General features: G+C 35.7%; 2 long non-coding RNA genes across 2 annotated transcripts in view; both read left to right on the forward strand.

The window, feature by feature from the left end:
• Window positions 1-23,019, forward strand: part of LOC126487286 (uncharacterized) — an 84,332-nt gene that overhangs the window by 33,236 nt on the left and 28,077 nt on the right. Inside the window, exon 3 of the long non-coding RNA XR_007588323.1 lies at window positions 13,334-13,470. This is a non-coding gene — a long non-coding RNA (uncharacterized lncRNA). The remainder of the gene's footprint in view (window positions 1-13,333; window positions 13,471-23,019) is intronic.
• The window catches only part of LOC126487285 (uncharacterized), a 5,424-nt gene continuing 3,392 nt past the window's right edge, over window positions 20,988-23,019 (forward strand). Inside the window, exon 1 of the long non-coding RNA XR_007588322.1 lies at window positions 20,988-21,121. This is a non-coding gene — a long non-coding RNA (uncharacterized lncRNA). The remainder of the gene's footprint in view (window positions 21,122-23,019) is intronic.

Below are 23,019 nucleotides of genomic sequence, written 5' to 3' on the forward strand. Positions count from 1 at the left end.
GCAAATAATGAAAGTTTAACTTCTTCCTTTCCAATTCGAATCCCCTTGATCCCCTTATGTTGTCTTATTGCTATTGCTAAAACTTCAAGCACTATATTGAAGAGGTATGGAGAGAGTGGACAGCCTTGTCGTGTTCCTGACTTTAGTGGGATGACTTTGAGTTTCTCTCTGTTTAGTTTGATGTTAGCTGTCGGTTTGCTGTAAATAGCTTTTATTATATTTAGGTATGACCCTTGTATCCCTAATCTCTCCAAGACTTTTATCATAAAGGGATGTTGAATTTTGTCAAAAGCTTTTTCAGCATCTAATGAAATGACTCCTAAAATATTTTTAAGGTCACTGTTTTGCTTTGTCTGCATTGGGATATTTGTGTCTTGCTGATGTAGAACCACTAGTTTCTGGTGGTGTCATATTACTCTTTATGTTTTTGCCATCTGCCCATCACTTCCTCTTCTGGGTGCAGCTGGAATCTGCACTTCGGTGGGTTCCCTTCCTCCAGTTGATGCAGGTGGATCTTGTTGCTTCCTCCAGATACAGGAATGTCCATGCTACTGGTGGACACTGTTATGGCTCTGAAGCACCTCCAGGTATAGGCGGCACCAAGACTCTGGTGATCACAGAGGCCATAGGACATGGGGGCTGGTTGGGGGTATGGGTAGGCTGCTGCCAGTTAGAGTGTGGGATGTGCCTCCAGGGACCCAGACACTCACCTCTCCAGGTGCATTCAGGCCAAAGCTCTAGTGGTTACAGATGCCACGAGGAACAGTTAGCAGTGTGGGAAGCCTGCTCTGGGGCTTCATTGGCTGGGGATTCATCAAGGGGCGTGCCTCCAGGTGCTAGAGGGTAGGTCTCTCCAGCAGGGAACCCTACTCTCACATACGCAACTGTAGGCGGGGCCAAGGCCTAGGTGGTCTCAGATGTGGGGTGGTTTTGACTCTGAGGAGGCTTCTGCCAGGTTCCTTGGGCTCTGATTGGTGGGCTGGGGCATAGGCTGTGTCTCTGGATACTATGGCCTAGAGAGTAGTGTGTCACCGGAACCGGATTCCACTAAAAAGCTGCTTGAACTTACTTGTAGCCTACTTTTATATTTTGACTAGTAGAAATCTTTCCTCCAATATGTTTGTAGTTAAACAGGAAAAGAAATACGACACGGATCTCTCTCTCTCTCTCTCTCTCTCTCTCTCTCTCTCTCTCTCTCTCTCTCTCTCAAAAGGTGCTTACTTTGTGCTTTATGACAGAACTTGTTCAAAGATTTGTTTTTCTTGGCAGCAAGTATGTTGAAGCCTCGGAGGTTTGCTTCACTCTTGCTTATGCCTTTTCATTATCATGAACTATAAGTATTTATCTCTTTACTCTTAGTTAATTTAATCTACTCCAGTCATTATTTTGTCCCATAGTGTTGTCTTTCTTCTCTTCAAAACTCACAGTTGAAAACATCTCCTATTAAGTCAAAGCACATTTTCTTACTACTTTATGGCTGAACACAAACACATGATCAGTGCCCCATGCAGCCAAAACAACACAAGCAGCAGAATGCTATACAGAATAATACCCACCCTCACCACCATGAACATCTAACCCATCTCTTTGTATTATTAATAGTAATACCTCATAAGAATTTTGCTCTGAAAAAGTTTTACAGAATGTTTAACCATTGTTATCATTTTGCTTAAAATATTATTTACTGAAGAGAATGGATTACAATTGAATATAATTTTTGTTAAAAATATATTTTGCAGGGAAGACAGTAGACTATATAGAATCCATTTAATTGAAGGTCATAATATAGGGAAATAGCTTCATATTTTGTTTTGTTTACACATACTCTGTAGCCTCAGACAATTTCTATCTTAAATTTTAACTAAATGAGTGAAACATAAAGGTAGATTATCAAAAGATATATTAAACTATTGGAGGCAGTGTTGTTTGCAGTACAAAAGAATATGCTTGAACATAGTGCACAATGCCCTGTTTCAATCCCTGTCAATCACTTTTCTTCAAAACAATAAAACCATATGAAACTGGTGAAAATTTAATTTAAGCAAAACAGATGAAACACTAAATGGAAGAATAATTACCTAAATATTATGTAAGAAATGAGTACTATTTTCATATTAGGTTCTATGTTTGGAAGTTATCAATAAGTCATTTTTTTCTACTGTAAGTATTTACAGCAAAATGAAATTTAGTTCTCTTACAGTTACTATGTATAAAATGTTTGCATAGGTGTGTGATAGTTATTCTGTGTGACGGTTTGTATTTGTTCTTGTTTTGTTTTTTTAACCAAAATCACTCTTAATGAGATTGAACAGTATTCCAGTTTACAAAGCAATTGGATTACAAAGTTTTTATGAGTTGCAATTCTGAGACTGACTTTCCTCGTAGAAACTAAATTTACTGATTCACATTTTCTATGCTCACAGTCCCTGTAAAAGCATGTTCTGTTTGTCAGGCTTCCACGTGAGTAGGACCACACAGGTGTTCTACTGTGTGCTGAAATACTGTACAGTGTATATATGATGGACTGGTGTTTATGCTTTGTGCTTTGCAAAATGTGACCAATATTGGTAAAGAGTATAGAATGATGAGTAAGAACTATGCATTCTTGTGGATCTGTGAAGGAGACAGCAGCTTTGGCCACGTCGAGGAATTATTTAGTTACAGTAGAATTGATGTAAAGAACAGAAACACAGTATGCAAAACATGACATTTTAATATGCTTTGTTTTGATCCTTTCAAACAATAAAACAGATGCAAAACTATGTACCCAGGGCCTTAGAGTTTCACTATTAAATTCCTTTATTCTTAGTATGAATAACATTTAGCATTTGTTTTATGTGTATGTGTGTGGGTGTGCAGGAAAACACGAGGGCACAAGCTTGTAGACGCTGGCTCCCTGTGATTTTCAAGGATCAAACCGAGGTCAGAGGGCTGTTGGCACACATTTTAGCCTGCTGTTATTTTACTGTCTTAAATTATGTTCAAGAAATGATAAATCCAGATTATTTAATAACAGCCATGAACAAAGGCATAAAGTAGGCCAGGAAGTTTGGAGCAAATAATTCTAAAATATTTATACAGCCACAATCTGTAGAATGTTGTTGTGTAGTTAACAACACCTAAATCATTTGAGTTTGTTTGGTGGAATTAATTTGATATGCCTAATAATAAAATGAAAAAAGAGATCCAATTAATTCTACCAAATATTAACTCATTTAAATGATGTGAAAAGTCTTTGGATGAACATTTGTATTTATTTCAAGTATTGTAAAATTTATATACGAAGCCCTGAATCTTGTGAATATCTATGGCCATATGGCCAAACTGGCTCTCCATTGCAATGTAGAGTAATGGACCAAGCTATTCTTTCAAACAAATCATTAGCCTGATGTTAATTTTTTTGTCCAGACTAGTGATAAATGTTTCTCCACTTCTGATTTCCCAGGAATTCATTGTCAATTTCTATAAATGATGGCAGTGAACCACCCAAAGGTCAAGTATGCTTAGACTTGTCAAAAGTTAATGATTATGGATCTACCCAACTCTGTTTTCACATAGAAACTTTGTTTATTCCTGTTGCTGTTTCCACAGTGGAGGAGAGTTGAAGCATTAAGGAAGGATTAGACAAGGTTATTAACCCATGGATGGTTATATTATTTATTTACTTGTCTAAATCTTCATTGCATTGCTATCTACTCTGTCATGACTAAGGTGTGGGGCTGATTCTCTCCACCAGTATCACCAGGCTCGCTGACTTTTCACAGTGCACTTGGAGGAAACTCAAATTGGATCCAAACTCTGTTACTAATTTCAGAAACATACAGAACTTCCAGTGTTAGAGCACATGCACCACTTCCCACAACCCTGTGTATGTGAACTTGTATCATAAAATCTTATTACTAATTTTTAAAAATAAATATTTAAGCAAATTATAATGGTATACAAAAATACTTCCAGTTGTGTCTAACAAGGATATATTATAAACACTGCACTGTGTACTGTTTGGCAATCTGAAACTATATATTTGTGTGTGTGTTTTGGGTAAATTCAACTTTAAGAAACCTAACTCAAATGAACTGTAATTTGCTTGTGTGCATTGTTTCATTTATCTCTAATTACAATCTCTAAGGCCCTTATAAAACTTTCTCTTTGATATTCTTAATCATTTTATGTTGTTATGTTTTTTGTTTTTATGGTGAAAGTTTAATATAAATTCTAATTCCAGATGTTGAAATTGAATATCCCTTTTGGCTAGTCAGGCTATGTTGAAAATTGATTTATAATTTCTTATTTCCTTGAACAGAGAAAAAATACACAAAGCACATAAACACACACACCACAAAAAATAATTTTTAGCAGTGGATGTAAGTTGTCAGTCTACTAATTGGATTGTAGCACATTAATGATGTTCACTCTTAGCAGCTCTTTTGGCCCACTGATGTGAAAGAAGAAAATACATTATGTTTCCATTGCTGTATCTTCTTCTGTAATATCTGACTTTTTTCACCATTTGTAAAATTTTCTCTTATTACGTAGAAAGCAAAGAATGTAGAACACTTCTTCATTTTTTTTTAAATTAATTAATTTATTTTATATCCTGGCCACAATTTCATCTCCATACTCCCCTTGTATTCTCAACCTGTCCCTTTCCACTGTCCCTCTCCCCATCGACTCCTTCCCTGTTTCTGTGCAGAAAGGAGCAGGCCTAACATGAGTATCAACAAACCATGGATAATCAAGTTACAGTAATACTAAGCACTTTCCTTTTTATTAAAGCTTTACAAGGAAGTATAGTATGAGGAAAACGTACCCAAGAACCAGCCAAAGCATTAGCGATAGACTGCCATGGGATTAACTCGCACTGTTAGGAGTCCCATAAATAGACCAAGCCACACGGATACCACATATATGTATGGGGCTTAGTTCAGTCCCTAGCATGCTTCCCGGCTTTCAGACTCAGTGAGTTCCTATGAGTCATGTCAGTTGTTTTGTAGATTTCCTTGTGATGTCCATGACTCTTCTGGGTCCTCAATCCACCTTCCCTCTCTTCAGTAGGATTCTCTGAGCTATGCCTAATGTTTGGTGTGGGTCTATGTTTCTGTTTCCATCAGTTACTACATGAAGGTTCCCTGTTCACCACTGGGATAGTCACTGATCTGATCACAAGAAAAAGCCAGTTAAGGCTATGTATCCACTATTGCTAGGAGTCTTAGCTGGGATCATCCTTGTAGATTTGTGGGAGTTTCCCTTGTATAAGGTACCTACATGAACCAAAAAGTTCCCTTTAAAGTATTTTCTCTGTCACTCACTCCCAACCTGATTCTTCAAGGTCCCATCCTGCCCTGCTCCTAGTCTACCTAGGAGATCTCTTCTGCTTACTCTTCCAAGGGAAGTTCATGCATTTCCCTTTGGGCCTTCCTTGTTACCTAGCCTTTTGGGGGCTGTGAATTTTAGCACGATTATCCTATACTTTATAGGTAATATCCATCTACATGTGAGTTCATACCATGTTTGTCTTTCTGGGTCTTATTACCCCACTCAGTATGTTTTTTTTTTTTCTGTTTCCATCTATTTGCCTTCAAATTTACTCAAGCAAAGCATGGAAAAAATGTGGTACATTTGCCCAATGGAATATTTGTCATCACTAGTTTACTTGTGGTCATTTTATTTTTATAAATAGAAAAAAAATGAATGTATATGGGGTCTTTAATATGTCTTAGTGACTAATGGTGCTTGTTTCCTGATGTTGAGAACCTCAGTTCTTTCCTTTCTACCCACATGGTAGAAGGAGTGAATCCATTTCACTAAGTCGTCTTTGATCTCCAAAGGTACACAGACATACACACACACACACACACACACATACGCACACACACACACACAGAGGCACTGCAGTAAATGAAATATAAAATCAGGAACTCTGTTATAGTTATATAACTATATATGATAATTAACTATAAATTATAGTTAGTTATTCTGCATATAAATTTAATGATTATAGTAACCTCATTTCTATGTTTCTACTTCATATAGGAATTGGAAACCATTAACAAAATTATAAAGCGATTAATTAAACATTATTATGTGCTAGGTATTTCACTGATCGTTTGTGCATTTAATTCTCATAATAGATAATAATTCAGTTAATATCATTGCATTTCTTTTTCTGGTGAGTATAAAGTTGAAATAAATTAAAGAATTTATCCGTATTATCACAGAGCTCATAAATAAAGGTTTGAATAGCATTGTTGTTACTAACAGTGTTGTTGCCCCTCTCTGTAGATTTTGGGGACTCTACATTCTGTACGTTAGGAGGACTTTTTCCTTTTCTTATATTTTCACCTGCAACATTCAATGCAAGATTGATCGTGTCAGTGTTTGTCAATCTTTAATTCAGTTCCTCATGTTGTAGTGATCCCAATCATTGTTGCTACTTCATAAATGCAATTTTGCTACTGTTATGAGTTCTAATATAAAAATCTGTGTTTCCTGATGGTTTAGATAACCCCTATGAAAGGGTCACTTAACCTTCAAACAGGTCACTATCCAGAGGTTGTAGACCAGTGATTTATTCTTAATAATAATTTTTATTAAAGAAATCATCAGAAAACTTATTTATATGAGTTAATATAACACAATTTCACAATAAAATAACCATTGTTTTAGTGTCTTTATGATGTGTATTGTGAATCTGCTTATGAGTGTGAGGCCAGAGACCATTCTCAGTGTCAGCCTTGTTTCCTACCGTGCTTGAAACATAGACTCTTCTTGTTCACTGATGCATATACTAGGCTTGTAGGCCCTTAGCTTTACAGTCTCGCTGAACATAGCGGACAATGAGGACTACTGAGACCCCAAGAACAATGGCAATGGGTTTTTGATCCTACTGCACCTATTGGTTTTGTGGGAGCCTAGGCAGTTTGGATGCTCACCTTACTAGACCTGGGTGGAGGTGGGTGGTCCTTGGACTTCACACAGGTCAGGGAACCCTGATTGCTCTTTGGGCTGACGAGGGAGGGGGTCTTTGATTGGGGGAGGTGGAGGGAAAGGGGAGGCAGCGGTGGGGAAGAGACAGAAATCTTTAATAAATAAATAAATAAATAAATAAATTTAAAAAAAAAAGAAAACTACAGTCTGTACCTCCCATTTCCCAGAAAGCAACTTCCAGGCAAAGTTGGAATTATGGATATGCCTCTGTGTCTGGTTCTCATGAGATTCCAGGCCATCCAGCTTACACCTGGAGAGCCTTATTATCATCCTGGTAACTGTTTTTTAATTATGAAACACAAATTAGAACTTTGATGCCTACTAGTTTCATATAAAATGTTTATTTAAAAATTTCATAGTACAGCCTTGTGAAGTGTACATATTAATTTTAATCTACTAAATAACTATAAATGAATCTATTTTTATGTATTATAAGCAAAGCATTAACTAGAAAAGGTTGAGATTTGTAAGTTTTATATTTTATTTTTTTTTGGTTTTTCGAGACAGGGTTTCGCTGTGGTTTTGGAGCCTATCCTGGAACTAGCTCTTGTAGACCAGGCTAGTCTCGAACTAACAGAGATCCGCCTGCCTCTGCCTCCCGAGTGCTGGGATTAAAGGCGTGTGCCACCACCACCCAGCTGTAAGTTTTATATTTTAAATTGTAAATTATTTTAAATGCTTATGCAGGTAGTAGACAATAGGAAATTTTTGTTGTAATTAAGTAAGTTGTAATGAGAAGTAGCGATTCAGTCATACAACAATATTGCTTGATTTGCAGACAGTGCAAAGCTAAGATGATTAAAAATATTCAACTGTAGATACTACTAACAAAAATCCCTGCTTTGTAAAATTCTTTAGCTACAATAAACTATAGACATAATTAAAGGTTCTAACCTGTACTTAACTGATTGAAAAGTTCTAGCACTTTAATTAAAGGCAAATTGAATATTTTTATTATGAATATATGGTATTTGACAGTCTCATTATCAGGAAATCTATGCATGTCTCTCCTAAAGCCGCTTCTGCATGCAGATACACAATAGCCACACTCATCAAATGTGATGACAGTATTGGAGTTCTTCGGTTAATAATGACTACACTGTATCTGTGAATGAATTGATAATTATCTATAATAAAATATATTTTCATCATCTAATAACTCTTAAGTCCTTATAAAGCATATTGTAAGAATCAGAGTTCTAGGTAAAGCAAGTATTGCTTAAATTCGGTATTAAATTTGTACCTACTGTAATAAAAACTGCTTCCTGTTTCCCGTGCTACAATTGTGTTGGCCTTTAAAACTCTACCGTTACAATAACTGACTAATTTTCCTATCCAGCAAGCCTTTTCTACAACCATATGAGTTATTATTAAAATATGAATGATTTCAATACATACTTTATTTGAATGATTAGCACGTAGTTGAACAAATAATCACTGCTCCTCCTAATATTCTCTTGTGTTGTCTGTATGCAAAATGCCCCCTCCCACCATCAACACATGCACATGTTGTATTACCCAAGGAGACAATTTCTAACAGGGATCAGAAAATGAGTAGGAGGTTGATTCACAACCAGAGGTGCTTAGTGTCTGACCTTTTGCTAAACTTCATGTTTTTTGTTTTTGTTTTTGTTTTTGTTTTTCGAGACAGGGTTTCTCTGTAGCTTTTGGAGCCTGTCCTGGAACCTGGAACTAGCCCCTGTAGACCAGGCTGGCCTCGAACTCCCAGAGATCTGCTTGCCTCTGCCTCCCGAGCGCTGGGATTAAAGGCGTGCTCCACCACCGTCAAAATAGTTCTTAAGTTAGTATGAATTTTGAAAGGTTTTTAAAATTATAGTATGTGTGCTCTTACATTAGAATTTGATAGACTTGTGTAATTTTATGCAAAATTCTTCACACTTATTCTAATCCTACCAGGAAATTAAGTTGTACATATCACACACACACACACACACACACACACACACACACACCTGACAGCAAGAGCATAAATGGTTAGAGTTGAGAAAAAGTGGGTGACAGTGGAGCATAGATAATCAGCCACTACAGAGACAACTTTTATAGTATCGGTAGTTATTTATTTTTTGTAAAATATGAAGTAAAGAGTTCCCTAATGACTACGGTATTTACTGGCCTCCGTGATTCAATTTGGTATTGTAGTATTCACTACTAGGGACTTATTTGGGAATGAAAGTCAAGCATTTGGTTTAGTAAATAGTTTATTAAATCATTCAAATATTTATAAACTATGCCAGTGATAGGCTAAATTCATCTGGTACTTAAACTAATTCATGTCCCATTTTTGTTTATTTTATAGTTTTATTTATATAGTGTAGGTATAAATTAATATACAGCATAAATATGTTTAATACATACAAATGTCATATTTACAAACTTTTATTTACTATGTTGTATATAGATGTGAAATTTCATAAGTATTATATTCTGTATGCTCTATAATAAAATGTTTTTAGTGTTACAGTTGTTTGCATACATACATGCATTCATATTCATGTTTACCTTTTTTTCTTTTAACAAGATATTGTGTGGCCAAGCTTAGCCTCAAACTCATTATAATAGAGAATGATTTTGAAGTCCTGGTCCCCTTGGCTCTACCATCCAACTGTTGAAATTACAAGCATGTACTACCATTCTGAGCATCATTTAAATATATTTAAATAAAAGAAATGCATAAATTACAAATAGTCAGTGGTCAGAAGGGTAAGGAAATACTTCCTTGTTTGTATTTCTTGACTGTTTTATATAACAAATATTTGCAATATTGTTAGATTTATAGAGTATTATAGGAAACTGTCTTAACCTTAATTAAGGTGTTCTCAATCTATAAAAATGCACATATTCCTTACTACTATTTAATGAGTTTGAGTTATATGTGCACCTATGACACTCAAACTATAATCCATAATACATTCTTCTTTTTTCAGTTTATGCTTGTAACTTCTATCAGTACTTGATTTCTCTTCTTACTTCATTTGCTCCTCCTTCTCCCTCCCCACCAATTCTCTCTCTTTCCTTTATGAATAGTACCTTTAATCATACTACTGTGTCTGTGCTATTATACATGTACTTATGAGTGGGGAATTTGTAACATTTTAGTTCTTCATTCTCAGGGTTGAGTATTTCATGTCATGGAAACACAGATCAATGTCTGAGGAGAGGGTTCTCTCCTCTTCTAAGACTTGTTGCTATGTCCTCACATGGTGAGTTGGGAGGAAGACTAATTCTTTCTACAATCTTATAAAGTCCCTATTCCTATTCACAATGTCTGTGCTCATGTCTAGAAATCCTGATACTTATTACTATTATAGTAGACTTTTAGGTATCAACCTAAATTTTTGAGAGGGCACATTCCAATTTATATTTTTTTCCTCAAATAAAAACACTTAAGAAAGCAATCAAACACATTCCATTACAATAGTAGTTCTAAAAGTCTTAACTCAATATATCGGCAAGTAAGTTAAAAACTTAAGTCTTTTTTTTTTTTTTTTTTTTGAGACAGGGTTTCTCTGTAGCATAGGGGTCTGTCCTGGAACTAGCTCTTGTAGACCAGCCTGGCCTTGAACTTACAAAGATCTGTCTGCCTCTGCCTCCCAAGAGCTGGGATTAAAGGTGTGCCCCACAACCACCTGTTAAGTCAAACAACATGAAATCCTTGGGCTTGATGATGGTTTCCTATAACTCCAAGTTAAAAATTCTAGACACACAGAGCAAGTTTACTTCTTAAGCAAGGTTAATTTTTAAGGCCTTGGGAAGTCTCATCCAGTTGACTTTTCTGGGCACAGACTGCACAGGAAACATCACAGTACAGATTGTGGGAGCATTAACCCTCCTAGGTGTTCATGATTGTTACTGTTCAGTTGTGTTGTATGAGAAAGTCTCACTCTCAAATCTTTACTAGACCTTATCTCACTGGGGCCTTGCTGTGTCAACCCCAATCCTAAGGCATTTCTGTGAGACAGAATGAAGTTCTTTGATAACTAGATGAAGTAGTTCTTCCAGGACTATGTACTCTGAACAGCTGCTGGCTTTTTCCAATGAGATAACTGCCAAAGTTTATTTCCTGTGTCCTCTGCCAGAATCTTGTCAAACCCACATTCTTATGTAGTGTTGTCCTTGGCCCCACATGAAGTGACTACAGAGGTTTGTGACACAATGTGACTCTAGAGGTCAGAGAGCTGAGGCGACTCTGGACACAAACCTAGAAATTCTGTGGTGGCCTAGCTTTGCTCAATTAAAACAGCTTTAAAATTCCAGGCCCTGTTATTTTTGGCTTGTGGTAGTCATGATGGTTTCAAAGGTCTCTGGAGTGACTTCAGGCTCCTTCTTATATTGTGCAGATAAAGAGCATCTGGCTTTCTTTTTAATACTTATTCCCACCCTTGGCATTTTCTCAGGAGAACCATTTTTATTCTTCACAATTTGACTGGGATGAGGCTCTTCCAAGGCAAGTCATACTCCTTCCATTTATTTTATCTGAAGAGAGAAATCCCTATAATTTTATCATTAATCCAGTTTCCTTTTCTGTGATTTTAACATATAACCAGGAGATTCAAGGAAACACCCAAAATCCTTGACTTATAGATTTGTGCTCCCAATAATTCTAGTTTACCACTCTGAAATGCTGGCTTTTCTAAAATCATTTCCTAAATGATTTTCCTGATCATTCTGGATTAATGATAAAATTATAGGGATTTCTCTTCAGATAAAATAAATGGAAGGAGTATGACTTGCCTTGGAAGAGCCTCATCCCAGTCAAGATTGGCTGTTGTGTTACAAGTACAGCTTGTCTTCTGTTTTCTAATAAAACATTCATTTCTTACTTTCAACTAGTCAGGATCAACTTCAACATATATTGTTCAGCCAACATTCTTCTGACTCCTTCTGTGATCTTGTACTACAATCCTGATTTTCTGAACCCTGAGAGAATTGTTCTTAGTGACACATTCAATGTGATGCAGTCCTTGTCTTCCTGTTCCCAGTTTTCCAGCCTCTATCCATTTTCCATTCCCAAAGCTGAGCCATCATGTATAGGCATTCACTAAGCCAAAAATCTGTTCTCAGTTTTGATATCTTTTGTTAGTCTGTTTCCATAAAAATACAGGTGAATGAACAATTCAAAAGTTATGTAAATTTTGTTTCTAACAGATTCAAATGAGATGTTACACATTAAGTTCTGGTAAGGGCCTTCTCTCTAATTCTAAGACAGTGTCTTCTTGGTACATCATCACATGGCAGAATGTAGAATAAGTAGATTGATGTTCTTAGCTTCAGTTCTTTTATAAGATTGACTACCCTCATGTCTGGGGACATAACCCTCATGATTTTTTACTCCCTAAAGTCTCCACATTTTAATACTGATATATGAATTGGAACATCTTTTTTTTTTCAAATCATTGTAGTTGTGTACTAAGTTTCATGTTGCCCATTTATTTTTACTCTTCAACATGCACAATACATTCATTTCCCATAATTTTTGACATTTTATTTTATAATTAAGTAGTGGTGGTATATCTAATGTTATTTTAGTAATTCTGATTTGTGGACATCTGGTATCATTAAGAGTTTTTTTTTATTGAATTCTTTTACGTATCATTTACTTTCTGTAGAAATTTTTTTTATACTGTAGGCTCCAATTTGAGAGACACTACTGTATTAGTTTGGTTTGTGACAGAATACTTGTGACTGGAATAGTCTTAATGAATGAGCAGAACAGAAATTTGTTGTATTATAGTTCTAAATCTGGGAAATCCATCACAAAGGTGCTCAAAGCTGCCCACTTTCTTTTCATTCCATTGCAAAATGTTGGGAGCATAGCATAAGGTTGTTCAGAAAAAAGAAATATTTCATACAATAGGGTAAACTATGTTGCCAACAGCAAAAATCTACCCACAATAATAACAGCATTACATTTCATGAGGTAGGACCTCAATTCTTCTTCAAGGTCCATCCCTTCTCAGTATTGTTAGAATAGTCAAAGAATATAAAATTATGATTTGATTACTGTCAATAGTTTTCTGCAGATGCCCATATATACATTAATGAACCTTTATTCCTTCTGAAATCTAGAAAAAAAAACCATATTGAGTGAGGTAACCCAGACTCACAAAGACAAATATAATATGTATTCATGCTTGAGTAGCTTTTAGACATAAAGCAAAGAATAAACAGACTATAGGCCACAAACCCAGAGAAACAGGACAACAAAGAAGATTCAAAGAGAGTGCGATATGGATTTACATAAGAAGGTGTGCTAAAAGAAATATGAGACTTGTTATTAATGGAAAGAAAGATTCCATTTGACTTAAAGGATTGTTTTCTTTCTTAGGTAAAACATAAATGATAATTCTATGAAGCAGTCAGTTTTAACATGAAATACAATAAAACAATGAAGAAGTCATCTTGAAAAGTATCATTATAAGAAGTACTACTAATAGGAATGTAAGAGTATGGAAGATCCCTTTTGTAAGTTTTTAAATTAATATTTGCGTTTGTGTATTTGTGTGTCTGTGCGTATGTGGGTTTAGCGTGCCTGTGTATCTCTGTACATGGGTGGCTGCAGAAACTATAATATTGTATCAGATCTCTGAAGGGGGTGTTGTAGACTTGTGAACTGCTACATCTCACTGCTGGGAGACAAATTCAGGTCCTATGTTAAAAGATTCCAACACACTTACTTGTCAAGCCATCTTTCAGTGCTTGGAAGTTCCCTTTTGTGTATTTGTTTCCTGGAGTATGACTAAGCACAATTAAGACAAAGAAGAATTAGGTAATTTTTTTTTGCAGTGCAATTAGTTCAGTTCAAAGAATAAATACTTATTTGTTTTGTTTTTCCTAAATGAGTTTGTATAAATAAAAACTTGTACAATTTTGAATATACATATAATTCATAAGTGATATCTAACCAACATAGTATTTTATTTAATACTTTTATCCTATATTATGATCTTAACCTTTTCCATCAACTTTAATTTTTTTATTAATATTATTTATATTAAGTAAATATAATCAAATATGATCTCACAATAATTAACTCTAATAACAATATAGAGATTTTAAGTACTAAACATCTTGCTGTAGATGTATTTTAGAGAAACCTCACAGGGAAGTTTTTCAGCAAAGCAAAGTCCTTGTATATTAGTTAGTTTTAAGTCAATTTAAATTTTGAACGCATTTTCCAGGTCTTTAAATGATCATGCAATTTGAAATATTTTGACCTAAACCCAATTTTATCATTTATTGTTTTTGCATCTTTTTAAAAATATTGCTTTTATTGAGCTATACATTTTTCTCTGCTTCACTCCCTTCCTCTTCCTTCCTCTTCTACTCTCTCCCATGGTCCTTATGCTCCCAATCTACTCAGGAAATCTTGTATTTTCTACTTCCCATGTGGAGTAGATCCATGTATGTCTCTTTTAGGATCCTCATTGTCTAAGTTCTCTGGGATTATGAATTGTAGGCTGGTTTTCATTGCTTTATGTTGGAAAGACACTTATGAGTGAGTGAGTACATATGATATTTATTTTTCTGGGTCTGGGTTTCTTCATTCAATATGATGTTTTCTAGATCTATCCATTTGCCCAAAAATTTCAAGATGTCATTATTTTTCTGGTGTCTAGTACTCCATTGTGTAAATAAACAACATTTTTCTTATCCATTTTTCAGTTGAGGGGCATTTAGGTTGTTTCCAGGTTCTGGCCGTGACAAACAATGCTGCTATGAACATAGTTGAGCACATGTCCTTGTGGTACAATTGAACATCCTTTGGGTATACCCAAAAGTTAAGGTATTTCTGGGTCTGGAGGAAGGTTGTTTTCTGATTTTCTGAGAATTGCCATACTAATATTCAATGGGTCTGTACCAATTTGCATTCCTACAAGCAATGTAGGAGTGTTTCCTTTACCCCACAACTTCTCCAGCATAAGTTGTTATCAGTGTGTTTGATCTTGGCCATTTTTATCGGTTTAAAAAGGAATCTCAGAGTTGTTTTGATCTGCATTTCTATGATGGCTAAGGATGTTGAGTACTTCTTTAAGTGTCTTTCAGCTATTTTATATTCCTCTGTTGAGAGTTCTTTGTTTAGGTCTGTACTCCATTTTTTATTGGATTAATTGTTCTTTTGATGAACAATTTCTTGGCTTCTTTGTATATTTTGGATATGAGTCTTCTGTCTAATGTGGGGTTGGTGAAGAGCTTTTCCCATTCTGTAGGTTGCCATTTTGTCTTGTTGATTGTGTCCTTTGCTTTACAGAAGATTGTCAGTTTCAGAAGGTCCCATTTATTAATTGTTTCTCTCAGTGTCTGTGCTGCTGGGGTTATATTTAGGAAGTGGTCTCCTGTGCCAATGCATTCAAGTGTACTTTCCATTTTCTCTTCTATGAGGTTCGGTGTGGTTGGCTTTATTTTGGTGTTGTTAGGGTTTCTTTCCTGACCAGTTCCTACAGTCATTAAGTCCCAAAGAAATCACACAGAGGTCTAAATTAACTATAAACTGATTGGCCCATTAGCTCAGGTTTCTTATTAACTCTTACAACTTATATTAGCCCATTATTCTAGTATATGTTAGCCACATGGCTTGGTACCTTTTTCAGCGAGGCAGTCACTTCTTGCTTCTTCTGTGTCTGGGACTTAATGACTGTGGGAACCAGGCAGGACAGAAACCCCAACAACAAATGGTGCCCAACTTATGAATGACTGCATTCACATAAAGCTTTATAGAGCTTGGGAAGTAATTCTAGACAGAAAAGGATAGAGTTAAGCATGGCTTATTGATAGCAGTGTTTTCTCAGGTGGGCTCTGCTTGCTAGAGGCAAGCACTCTCATTTAAGAGAGGCTTCCTGACTCAGTTTTAGCTGCAAAATCTTGCAGCTCTTTTAAGATGTCCTGCCACGAAACACTTAAATGGTGTTGATGAAAAGCTGACCACATGCTTTTTGGTTTTCAGCCATAGCAGTAAAAAAATCAGTGCCATTTTAAAATGCCAGCTTTCTGGGCTCTCCTACCAGTGCAAATTCTTACTTTTTCAGGCAGGAGGTCTGACTACAGAGCATTTGAGTGTGGTTTGTGAGCACACTGCTGCAGCTTACTTGCTGGCAGGGACCTTGAAACACCATAGAGTTGTGGCAATAAGCGTTTCTCTGGCCAGTATTTCCACTATGCGGCTGTATCTCAGAAAGCTAAGGAATGGGCTGGATCCAGCCGTTAAAGCCACAGCTTTAATCCTTTCCATATTGCTTAGCAAATTAAAGGCTCATGTTATCGGAAAAAGAGAGAGAGATACAGTAAAGAGAGATTCAAAGAAGAAGAAAATCTCTAAATGGTTTACAGTGTGTTAAAAATATATACAAGCTTGGGAGATTAAAGAAAAAGGTTAACGTCCTTAAAATAAAAAAGAAAGAGAGTAGTTGGGTGTGGTGGTACACACTTTTAATCCCAACACTTGGGAGACAGAGGGAGACAGATCTCTGTGAATTCAAGGTGTGGTGGCACACACCTTTAATCCTAGCACTTAGAAGGCAAAAGCAGGCAAGCGGATCTCTGTGAGTTCAAGGACAGCCTGGTCTACAGAAGCCAAAGATACACAGAGGCCCTGTCTCAAAAAGCCAAAAATTAAAAGTAAAAATAAAAGAAATAGAGGTTAAAATAAAGCCACATAAAGATGAAAAATACACAGAGTCTGGATACTGTTTGTTGTTATATTCTCTTTGAATTGTTTGAATGCTAAAGAAGGAGCAACAGCTGCTAAAAAACATTAAATATAAATGCTGCTGGATTAATAAAACATAAATATTTTATAAATGCCTTGACTTCAAAATTGAAGTCAAAAGATATGTTACTTTGGAGAAGAGGTTTTGTTTTTGTTTCCACAGGAAATGAGAGGCTATGGATTTATTTGAATTAAGAAAAATCAGGTTTGATAAAGAAAGACCATCTGAGAAATCTCTGGTAGGAACAGATGGCCCAGATGTCTGAGTTCTACATCCAGAACAGATTCAAGACTGCTGCCTGAGATGATCAAGCCTCACAGGATACTCCAGTCATGACTTGATAATAATTATAAATTTTCTTTAGGTCCACATAAGATTATCAGTGCCCCAATGAGCAGAAAGTACTCTAGAAAACTATGCCCACATTCCCAAAAAATGGACTATGGATGTTCTTTTTTTTTTTTTAACAAAAAGAGGGGGAACTGGTGTGGGGCCATGGTCTGTATTCAGTCAATTATATTTCAAATAAACGCTGATTGGCCAGTAGCCAGGCAGGAAATATAGGCAGGACAACCAGACAATAAGTAGAGGTGGGCAGAAGAATTCTAGGAAAGAGGAGGCCAATTCCTCTGCAGTTCTTTACCCTGCCACAGAAGAAGCAAGATGTGACTGCCTCACTGAAAAAAGGTACTGAGCCATGTGGCTAACACAGATAAGAATAATGGACTAATAATGGCCTATATAAGTTATAAGAGTTAATAAGAAGTCTGAGCTACGAGGCCTGTCAGTTTAAAATTGATATAGACTTCTGTGTGATTTCTTTGGGACTTAACAACCCAGCAGGACAGAAATCCTCGGACAATATGGTGGGGTCTTTGATCTATTTGGATTTGAGTTTGTGCATGTTGATAGATATGGATATATTTTCATTTTTCTACATGTTGATATCCAGTTATGCTAGTACCATTTGTTGAATATGTTTTCTTTTTTCCATGACATTTTTTTTTTGCTTCTTTGTCAAAAGTTAGGTGTTTGCGTGGATTAATAGCAGGTCTTCTATTCAGTTCCATTAATCCTCCTGCTCTCCCTCTCTCTCTGTTTTTCAAATACCAGGCTGTTTTTAGTACTGTAACTCTGTAGTAGAGTTTGAAGTCAGAGATGTGATGCCTCCAGAAATTCCTTTATTGTACAGGATAGTTTGGGCTATCCTGGTTTTTTTTTGCTTTTCCATAGGAAGTTGAGTACTGTTCTATCAAGGTATATGAAGAATTTTGCTGGAATTTTGATGAGTGGTGCATTGAATCTGTAGATTGTTTTTGATAAGATTGCCATTTTACTATGTTAATTCTACATACCCCAGAGCATGAGACATCACAATATCACAACTATACAAATATTCATCAGAAGTTGCTCCAACATACCAGCTCATAATATAATACTAGCTAAATGACTATAATAAATTTCAGTCTAATATCAACACTTTGATGTATGAATTGACCCTTAAACCTTTCTCTCCCATTCAGTATGTATTTTATACTTACTGGACAGTGCTAATTAAACTAAAGAAGTGTGTGGCACATACTCTGTGATTGCCTACCTTTGTGCTACTTACTGATGCAATTTAAATAGCTCAGGCTGATGGATTATTTGCATTTTATAACTTTATGTTTATCATAGTGCAATCCTATTTAACTTGTCTGAATCTAAATATAAACATGTTTATTATCAAAAATTCATTTCAACTTGATCATCATTAAAGAAGACTGCTTTCTTAAGTATTCTGTGTACCTTCCTAGCATAAAGTAGAGCATGGTTCTACTTATACCATTGCCAACTTTACCTTGAACAGGATTATTATGTGGTGATTTTCTTGTCCTACCGAGATGGATGTGCAAGTTCTGAAGGTACTACAGATTCCAATGTGGTCCTAGAGAGTGATTTACTTTCAAGGCTCAGCCATTAAAGATTAGGGTCTCCTGTGAGCCAAGTAGGCATCATCACCACATTCTATCTCAGTTTTCAATTTTCAGTCCTCTGAAAAATTTCTCTCATAATTTTTGCAAGTTACATTTTACGCATATTTAAATATAGAGTTTAGCTCAGTTTTGCTAATTATATAATAATAATGCTAGAAATACAGGCTCCTATTCCATCCTTTTGTTTTAGGTCAGATGTCTAGGATAACATGCATACACCATGTGATGAGAAGTTGCCATGATAGAATGACAGCTATCCGAGATAGATAGATGGTGTTCACTTCCAGTTAATGTCTCCAAATTTTGCAATTTGGCTTTCATTTCAAAAATAAAATATTTGGACTAAATATAGGTGAGATAGCCAAGCATGAGTCATGGTTTGGATTTTAAGGAGGTTGCAGCAGGCATTCAGCAACAACAGTTATCTTGCTGGGGTTCAAGTCTGAAGAGTCCTCAGAGCTGGAAGAAGCAGGATTCTGAGATATCCTGTGGAATTTCCCTCATATTATCTATATGCCTGTCAACAGGCTTAAAAGGTGCCATCGTCTAAATATTTGTTATGGGAGATTTGTCTTCTAACACAGAAGCAGAGTGAGGGAATGGATTGGGAGGACTTAGATCACCAGGGGATGAGATCTAGCACAGAACAATTTTCTTAGTGTCAAAACCAGAAGAAATCTCAAGCAGGCAGGGCTTTCCTGGAGCCTTCTGCTGCTCTTGAAGATTCAATTATGTCTTCATGTTTTTCCTTGGATGCTTTCATCTCCTGTTTTAATTGTGCTGGTTTCTTCATCACAGTTGATAACCTAAGACTTTTTCTTTCCAGGACTCACCTAACAATCTGAGTGATACTTAGGTACGCAGTATTTGTGAATTCTGACATTAATTTATCAAGAGGAAAATAAATTTAGCTGAAGTTTATTTTATTTAATGATTTAATTTAAGAAACAAGACAGTAAGGAAACACTTCCACAATAGAATGAATGGTAAATATTGGGAAGCTAGAAAGCTTAAGAGTATATGATTTGTCTTAGAGTTTATCTCCAATAAATACTACAGGTGACAGTTCTATAAACAGTCAGATATTACTAAACTCTTGTGTGAATTTGAGCTTTAACACTTTCTTAATTGATATCTATATAATTATTAGAAGTTGCCACATTTGCATCCTCTAAAGCTCTATATTCTTTTATCTATATACATCAATCTCCTTAGATTACTATCAATTAAGTTCTTCACATAGCTTTTCCACTGTGTATTGATATGTATGCATGTAGTAGAAGCATTTTATTCTGGGAATTTAATCCAAGCTGTTTGTTTTAGCTGTAGTTATCTCTGATAAATTTTACGTGGCAGTACTCATATTAAAATGATTTTCTACAAAAAGGGTCACTTTAAAGAAAACCCTCCATGTAAATTGTAAATAGATAAATGGCGAAAAAAAAGGGGTGACAAGGGACTGTTGACCACCTAGCACTGTTCTAAGAGGTGGGCTGAGAAAGACATCTCTTAGGGTGACAGACTATTTGCTGTATGGACATTCCTAATCCTAATGTTATATAAAATATTTGGGACTTAATGATAACTAATACATTCTTCAGCATAATTCCCCATGCAAGGAACAAGGAGTAGGAGTCTCCAAACAAGTCCCGAAGGTCAGTTTCTTGACTTCACTGCTTTACAGAAAATAACGCTTAGAGAATTTGTCCAACACCAGTGTTATTTAGCAATCATGCCTCAATGTTTTCTTCAGAATTGTTTTGTTTGGGTCAGTTTCCTGGGCTTTTTATCTTTCTTCTCTAGTGAGAACATATTTTTTTTTGAAAAATCTAACTTTATCACAGTGTACCAGAAAGATAAATCATTACTAATTTGAAAAGCAACCATTCTCATGTTTTAAAACCACAAGTTATGAAGAACTAAAACATATTTTTTTAGTTACTAATTTTGAGAATTGAAAAGCATTAGCATGAGGAAATAGAGTTTGAAACAAGAGGCTGGACAGTCTCCTGGAAGCATAAACATACAGTGGAGTTTGATTTAAAACCACTACACATATCTGTTCCCTCTCTCTAACTGAGTAGTTATAGTTCAGTTAGGTTAGCCATATAATAAAGATCAGCAGTGTTCCTAATATGAGCAAAACATATTAATAAAACTATAATAGCTAATTTCAACTTCTTTTTCTGCAATAAAATCAAGAGCTCTATGATTATGCCATTTGTTATTTTCAGAAAGGTAGTCAGGGTTGACCAGATATCCGACTGTCCTTTAAGTGTCAGGACACACAGATAGCTGTGGACCAGGCAATGACACAGCCACTCCAGCAGCATTTCTGTGTGATTGCTCTGTTTCCTGACTGTGTTTAGCATGGACTATGAAGAGACCTGCTTCTTTCTGATCAGCCACTATGAAGTGGACAGGACATCATCTGTAAGTTTCCTGAAACCCCCTCAGTACATTTTGGTTTCCACTATGCAAGGTTTTTGCTTAGCTTGAGTGGAAAAGAAGAAATAAAAAAAAAAAGAAAAATCAAACGAACAAGCAAACTAAAACAAAAAAGCCAAAAACAGAAAATAAAAAAAATGCTGTAATGAAACATTGAAACCTTAAATTTTCACTGAAGCTAAGGAACTATTTATTAGCAATGATTATTTTAACATTAAAAACATTTTCCATTGTGTTTCAATGGAAGTATTTTATTAATCCTTTACGTTTTAGTAATCCTCTAGCTAAATATGTCCTCCAAGATAGAGTTTTGTTAAGATGGCCTAACTCTCCCCAGCTCCCCAGAAGCAGATGGGTCAAGCAGATTATATTGGAATCAATTGGAAATTTTCATTTAAAATATATGCTGCTTTGAAAATTCATTTCCAGTTATCTGGAGTGAGTACTGGAAATATGCATTGTTCAAAAAGATATGTAGGTAACAGTTTAGTAACTTTTGACTGAACAGAATTTTTTGATGTGTTTCTTAAGTCCAGACTTCTCGAAATCAAACTAACTTAAATAAATTGCTCGATTGTGATTTCAGTTTTCAAAGAGATAATTTAACTGCACTTTGTTTTGTATGAGCTTGGATTAGTAAATGGTAATATGATTGGTTACATGACATGGTCCCTGTACTTTACTTGAATGTCTTGCTCACATGTCTGTAAGTTTTTTTTTTTTTTTAAAAGCTCGTCCTTCATTAGAAATGGTATCTATGAAGTGATTCTATTTTCACGAAATTCATATGTTGAAGACCTTACTCTTAAGTTCAATATTTGAATTTATCTTGAGACAAGGTGTTGACAAATTTTAGTGTAATAATGAAGCAACTACTGTGAGCAAAGGTGTCCTATACAAGAAAAAAAAATTAAGGAAGGTCCATACATGAAGGGTTTTAAATGAACATGAAAGTGAACAGAAGAGCCAAAGACATGCACTTAGCATCAGATCTCCCCTCACAGCTCTGGAAGGAGCCACATTGACACCACCTTGAGCCCACTCTAGCATCTGGATCTGTGAGGCATTAGATTTCTGTTGATTAACCTGAGTTTATGGAGTTTTGCCAAAGCGGCCCTTTAACTAATCATTGGACATCATCCAAACACGTGGTCAGAAAAGATCTCAAATAGTTCATTTACTAATGTTAAAAAGTCAGGGCTAGGGCTGGAGAGACGGCTCAGAGGTTAAGAGCACTGACTGTTCTTCCAAAGGTCCTGAGTTCGATTCCCGGCAACCACATGGTGGCTCACAACCATCCGTAGTGAGGTCTGGCGCCCTCCTCTGGCCTGCAGACATACATGGAAGGAATGCTGTATACATAATAAATAAATAAATATTTAAAAAAAAAGTCAGGGCTACAGAGATGATCCAATGGTTAACTACATGTACCCCTCTTACAAAGAACCAGACTTCAGTTCCCAGTGACTTTCAAGTGACTTGCCGCTGTATGTAGGTCTAGATACAGGAGGCCTGTCGCTATCGTCTTCTTGCTTCTGTGTATATTTCCACACATGTGCCCCTTCCCACATGCAGAACACACATACACACACAAATATACACACAGAGAGACACATAAACTAAAGTAAAAAATTAAAATGTCCTCACTCCTCTTTTTTCACGTTACTTAATTTTAATCCAGATCTTCCTTATTTTATATAATTACAACTTGAGATTTCCTAAATAGTTGGACATAAAAGTGTCCAATCAGATCTGATACAGTAATGAATTTGAACATAATTGTGTATGTGTTATTGTTTAACATGTAGTTGTCAATCTTGTTCATATGACTTTTTAATTTTACAAATTTTATAGTCTTTTATTAAGGAGCAGGGACTATATAT

The sequence above is a fragment of the Alexandromys fortis genome, unplaced genomic scaffold (assembly GCF_014885135.2).
Source record: "Alexandromys fortis isolate MF-2015 unplaced genomic scaffold, M_Fortis_MF-2015_v1.1 scaffold_142, whole genome shotgun sequence".
NCBI classification, from domain to species: domain Eukaryota; kingdom Metazoa; phylum Chordata; class Mammalia; order Rodentia; family Cricetidae; genus Alexandromys; species Alexandromys fortis.